The sequence below is a fragment of the Ursus maritimus genome, unplaced genomic scaffold, assembly GCF_017311325.1.
Source record: "Ursus maritimus isolate PB19 unplaced genomic scaffold, ASM1731132v1 scaffold_22, whole genome shotgun sequence".
Taxonomy (NCBI): Eukaryota; Metazoa; Chordata; class Mammalia; order Carnivora; family Ursidae; genus Ursus; species Ursus maritimus.
Window position 1 is genome coordinate 39,874,146 of NW_024424675.1, and position 6,660 is coordinate 39,880,805.

Below are 6,660 nucleotides of genomic sequence, written 5' to 3' on the forward strand. Positions count from 1 at the left end.
TCTAGATCTGAATCCCGACTCGAACCATTTACCAGCTGTGTGACCTTCCGTCCCGCCACCAGTGTGATCCCTAGCCTCCTCATCCAGAAGCGGGAGAGTTAGAAGTCCTCCCCTTGGAGTGAAATGAAATGATGTCTCCAAAAGGCTCAGCACAGAACCGGCCGCATTGCTACATGTCTCACCTATCATTAGCCCAGTTCTTGCTCCTAGTAACTGAGCACCAACCCAGTCGGGCTTCCTTTGTGTTACTTCCTCTCACCTCCTCCAGACAAGCCCAGGAGGCAGGCACTGTAATGATCCCATTTGATGGAGGAGGAGGCTGAGATAAGACATCAAGCCAAGGCATGAAGGTTAGTCATCATTATTTGTCCCCTGGCAACACCAGAAGAGGTTATGGTGACCCAGCCGCTGAACAGGAATGTCAGCATCGACAGGCAACACTGCTGAGACGGGCACTCTTGGGGGTAGAAGGAGAAGAAATACCATCTTCGACAAAAGTACGTCTGTGTCATCCAACGTGCAATGTATTTTAGAGAGGGGTAATTTACATACAACACAACTGACGAATGTTGTCTTGTTTTGAATTCTGACAAATACGGACAGCCCCACAACCATTACTAAAACCATGACACGTACTGATTTGCTTTCTGTCTCTATCATTCTTGAGCGTATTAGTAATTCCTTCCCTTATACTGCTGAGTGATATTCCGTCCTAGGGATGGCCCACAATTTGTTTATTCATTTACCAGCTGATAAACATTCGGGTTACTTCTAGTTTTTGGCTTTTATGAATACAGCTGCCATGAATGATTGAACACAAGTTTTCGTGTAGACGTATGTTTTTATTCTCTTGGGTAACGCCTCTGAGTGCGATTGCTGGGTCGTGTGCCACGTGTTTCACTGGGTAAGAGACACTAAATTGTTTCACAGAGTGGCTGCACCATTCTGCGCTCCCACCAGCATGTACAAAAGTGCCAATTGCTCCACGTCCTCGCCAACAGCTGGTATTACCAATTTTTAAAATTTTAGCCGTTCTGGTGGGTATGTGGTAATATCTCATGGTGGTCTTATTGGGCATTTCCCTAATGGCTCGCCTGTGCGTGTCCTTATTTGATATTCTTAGATCTTCTTTTGTGAAGTGGTCTGTTTAAATATTTTGCCCATTTAAAAAAATTGTTTATGTTCTTATTTGTTATAAGGAGTTCTTTATATATTCTGGACAGCATCTTTCATCATATGCTTTGCAAATATTTCCCCCATTTTGGACTTGCTTGTTCATTTTCTTAATAGTGTCTTTTGAAAATCAAAAGTTTTTAATTTTATGAGAACTAGTTTATTCACTTTTTTCTTTTATACGGATGATCTTGTATCTTAAGAAATATTTGCCTAACCCAAAGATTTTTCACCTGTGTTCCTCTGGGAGTTTTATAGGGTTATCTCTCTCCTCTAGGTCAGTTAGTTCTATAGTCCATTTCAAATTAATATTTTAGGTATACCTTGAGGAAAGTGCCAAGATTCAGTATTTTTGCATATGGATATCCAATTGTTCTAGATCATTTCTGGAAAAGACTACCATTTCCCATTAAGTTAATGTGGCACCTGTTTATAAAATCAACTATAAGGATCGTATTTGTGTGGGTATGTTCCTGGATGTTCCATTGATCTATATATTGATCCTTATAGCAATTAACACACTGTCTTGATTACTATAGCTCTGTAGAAAGTCTTGAGCTCTGGTACCTGAAGTCTTGCACTCCCCCCCCCCCCACATTCACTTATGGAGTGCCAACTATCTACCAGTCCTGCTCATTTGTTCACTGACTCATTCAAGAAATATTTCTAGAGCATTTATTATGTGCCAGGCTTGGCTTAAGGTGCTGGGGCACAGTGGTGATAAAAATATATACATTCCTCGCTCTCATGGAGTTTACAATCTATTGGGGGTTGAGGGTGGGGGTGTAAGAATGATCATCATAAATATATATATTTCACTTGTCAAATTCTTATATGCATACATGTATATATTAGTCAAATGCATCGTGTGTGTGTGTGTGTGTGTGTGTGTGATCAGACAGTAACAAATACGATGAACAAAAATAAAGCAAAGGAAGGAGGGGAACGGGGCGGGGGGCTCTCTGAGGACAAGAGGTGAACATAAACCCAAAGCAGCAAGAGTTGAAGCCACACCACACATGCGTCTCGGGGCAGAAGGGTAAAGAAGTGCCCAGAGCCCAACCAGAGTGGGGTGGGGTATGAAAGAAACAATCTAAGTTAAAAAAAAAAAATTCCATGTAATGTTGGATTTTGTTCTAATTGTTCTATGAATGCAATAAATGGAATGCGTTGGATGACAGTTGAGTTGAGGTTTAAACGAGGAGGTGAAGGCAGTTATGGGAAGCGCAGGACCAGAGCTTTCAGGAGAGAGAAGACCAGGTTCAAAGGCCTTGAAAGGGCTTGGCACGTCCAAGAACCAGAAAGCAGGCTAATTTGAGTGAGTCTTTGCGATGAAGTCCAACAGATACACAGAGACCCAATGCCCGCAGGGTAAAAGTTTCCATTCTGTTCTAAGGGGCGCTGGACACCAGTGGGAAACTTCACGGAGGGCAGTGACAAGACCGATGGCTGTTTGGGAAAGGTCGTGTGCTTCACTGTGACTCGGTGGCCTGTATCTCGTGAATTGCTTCAGTCCTGCGAACCCGCTGGGGTGTGGCCGTGCCATCTGGAGGCTTCCTGGAAAGCCCCTAATCTGGGAGAATTTGTGAAATGTTCAAGGGTAGACGGACTTCACAGTTTGACTGTTGAATTGTCTCGGGTGCGGACAGGAACTCTTCATTTTATTAGAATGAGAGTGAATTTTGATATGTGGCATGTGTGTGTGTGCGCGCATGCGTGTGTGTGTGTGTGCGTGTGTGCGCGCGTGTGTGTGTGTGTGTGTTTGGAATTCTTAATCTTGATGAGTCATGAAGTATATTTCCACATTCGGTTCCTGTTTACTGTGAGCAGTCTCTCTCTGTCCCCAGCTTTTGAAACATTTTTTATTCAAATTTACCCAAAAAATTGCAATATAAGATAATATGAAGAATACTTGCTTACCCTTCATCAGATTCGTCTGTTAATATTTTACCCCATTTCCTTGATTGTCTGGGTGCTGTCTCCCCCTCCAGCTCCACACACACACACACACACACACACACACAGAGTTTTTTTTTTTTTTTTCCCTGAACCACTGAGGTTGTTACATACATCATGGTCCTCGACTCCCAAATACCCCAAGTTCCTGTTTGCTAAGAATGGAGACCGTCTCTCACCCCAGGACAGTTAACCTCACACATTTATTCTGATGTGTAATTGATCTTTGATCTAATTTATCATCCATATTCCAATTTCATCTGTTAACCTTCTGCGATTTTTAATGGCATTCTCCCCTCTAGCATAGGTACAGTCCAGAGGCAGGATTTGCAGTGAAATTTATTTTATTTTATTTTTAGTCTTCTTTAACCTGGAACATTACCACAGCTTTTCTGTGTCTTCTGTGATAAGAGCATTTCTGAAGAAGGAGCCCCTCCTCTGTCCCTTGCCCCATTACCATACAATGTTCCCCATTCTGTGTTTGTCTAATGGTGCCTCGTGATTAGGTCCAGGCTATGCGTTCTTAGCTGCAATGTGGGGCATAGAGGGTGTCGTCTGCTTCTTAGTTTATCATCTCCAGAGGCAAACAATGTCTGTCCGTCTGTCAATGGGGGTGTTAAATACCCCCAGCCTTTTATCCAGTGTTTGTGAGTGGCATGGAGTGGGAGGGAAGAAGAAAGTTAAAAAAAAAAACCAGGAGGCTTATGACTCAGCATCAGTTAAGTTCCTGAGTCATCTGTGTTGCTGATTTAACCACCCAAAGCAAGGTTTTGTATAATCACGGGGATAAGCACACGCATGCACACACACGCACACACATATGCACGCTTGCACGCACACACCTCAGCTTTGCAATTTTTTTTTTTTTTTTTTTAGCTGACCAACAAAGTTCTGTGTTAGCACATGAAGCCTTGGGAGAAATAATTTGGAGAGATTTTTAAATTCTGAATTCAGGCTTCACATATCATTATTACTTCTTAATTCTTTAGGCCTTAAAGGATTTGGTGCTATGGTTAGGACATTTGTGGGTACCAGTCGAACATACGCATTAGCTTAAAGGGGTGGTTTTTCAGCCCCGGCAGTTCATTAAATTCTCCTGGGCGTGTTTACCACCCACTGCTGCTCCGACCCCGCCCCAGATGGAATGAATCAGAATCTCTCAGGGTGGGGCACAGGAATAGAAGAATTTTTAAAGCTCTGTAGGGATTTTCAGTATCCTATCAAGGTGAAGAACTACCAGCTTAAAGGTCTGATTCCAGAGCTTCGGTGATCCCCAGTCTTTAACTTTTGGTGAAGTGCTCCCTTCAATAGCTAAAGTAGATTGAGCACTTACCTATGTCATGGGCATCACGGAGCTGGCGCTCACAGCATCCATTTTCTCTTCTAGAAGTGAAAAGCTCCCTGGCTTTCCTTGGGCTAACTACCACCCCCACTTATAGCTATGTGGTTTTGGGGGCTGACCCTGAATCCTGAGTTCAGGAATGTCCATTGATTTCTAGGTTTGGCAAATCGGATCAATTCACGAATGGTCCAAGCTGGTCTGCTTGAGCCGAGACTTTTGCTGGAATTATCGACAAGGAAGTGTTTTAGGTCTGCTGGTGCGTAAAAGTGAGAGATTGTAAATGTGACATCACCAGGGACTGCTACAGAAAGAGAACCTACCCAAGAGTGAAGCCAACATAGAAGCAAGAAAAGAGACCACCCCAGAGAATACATGGCGCAGACACCCAGCCTGGATCAAACTGTGCCTGAAGCTATCAGTCCTGACTCTTTAAGTTATATGAGCCAACAAACTCCTGTTTTGCTTAAGTCAGTTTGAGGTTGAAGAAGCAGGTAAGACAAATCTCAGCTATAAAGACCCGGTAGCTTGAACCTGAGATTGAAAGTTATCAGAGGCAGGAAAGCCTTATAGAAGGAGAGATCAAACCCTGGTTCTCTGGCCTGGGACTATGGGATGTCACAGTTGCTGTCTCCCTGGGCTCCAGCTTCCTCCTCTGTGGGACAGGGGTGGGATGGCTCCCACAGTGGGGCTGGCTCCACAGTGTTGCCTCAGGATCCAACTGCATAGCCTGCCACGGTCCTATGCAATGGGTGATGGTTGATGCCATTTTTAGAAGAGTGTGTAAAATTCAAGAAAACATTTGGGAAGTTGCTGGAGCAGGAGATACGGGTTTCTCAAATGAAAACTGCCTCCTTTGGCCACTGCCCCATCTGCTCTGTTTGGGTCATGCGTGAGCAGGACATAAGCAACAGGTTTGGGCCCTTACTGGTAAGGCCACTTTCTGTGCTTTGTCTCCCCTCTCCCTGTCCCATCCCCCAGTTTAGGCAGAAGCCCATGCTCCATCATCGTTGTCCCTGTCGCATGGCGTATACCCTCCGTCCTAGCCCTCCCCCACCGGGCCTGCTGTGGAGCTAACACATCAGGGTGACACGTAATCTAACAGCTGATGGCAGCTCAAGCCCTAGCAGTTTGCAAAGCCATCTGAGAGTCCCTAATGTCCCGATGGGGTCCTCTCCCCAGCTGCAATGATGTTCAAAAGGAAAAAGTATGAAACCATAAAATGGAATTACGGTTTTTGAAATGACACACCACGTTGTATGCCACGATGAAGTTATTTTCTTTTGAGATGCTCTCTTTCTTTCTTGGGGAGGTGAAGCCCTTCTTTGCTAGTGCCTCAGCGGTGCGACTAGTCACCCGTGGAGAACCCCCCTGCTGGCTTGCCCACCCAGCATGGCCAACACACCTGCCACCTAGTCAGCTGAGCAGCCCCGGAAGCAGGGGCAACTCCACGACCCCTGTTTTCCAAATGAAGAAGTGGAGACTCGCCTAATCTTGTCTTTCTAACTGTGTCCATCCATCCATCCGTCCATCCGTCCATGCATCCATCTATCTATCATTTATAGCATCTATGGATCTTTGCCCCCTGCCCCCGACTTTGAACTTGCTCAGGTCTGTTACATTTTCTGTAGAGCGACCTTATTTATCATCCACCAGGACACTTTGGGGAGAGAAAGGAGACGGTTGGTATTAGGCACACACTGGCGGTGCCTAGGCACCCCAGGACGCGTGGTGGTGTGTGGGGGGTGGTCGCCAGGTGTTTCCCCCTGTCCTTGGCTCGTCACAAGGGCTCCATGAAGGCATCTTGAGTGTGTTTTATCAACAGTCTCAGAAAGGGTGGTAGGGAAAGCTCGCGTGTTTCATTCAGAGAGAAACTGAGTCACGAAACAACGTCTTACAAAAGTCACAGACAGGAAGTCACAGGTGAGGCGGGGTCAAACCTCTCCCACAGGAGTCCTTGGTTCAAGGAATACAAAGCTCCCTCCAGCAAGCCCTGGTGTGCAGAAGATGAGCTCCAGGCCTCCTGGAGGGAGCTCGTGGCAAAGAAATGAGAAAACAGTCATAGCTGGTGTTCACGGAACCCACGCCATGTGCTTCGTGAAGCCTTCTACGTGCCTTATCTTATTCATTCCTTAAAGAGAGTGCGGTTCTTACAGAAACGGAAAACGAAGGTGCCCCAGACAACCCCCCCC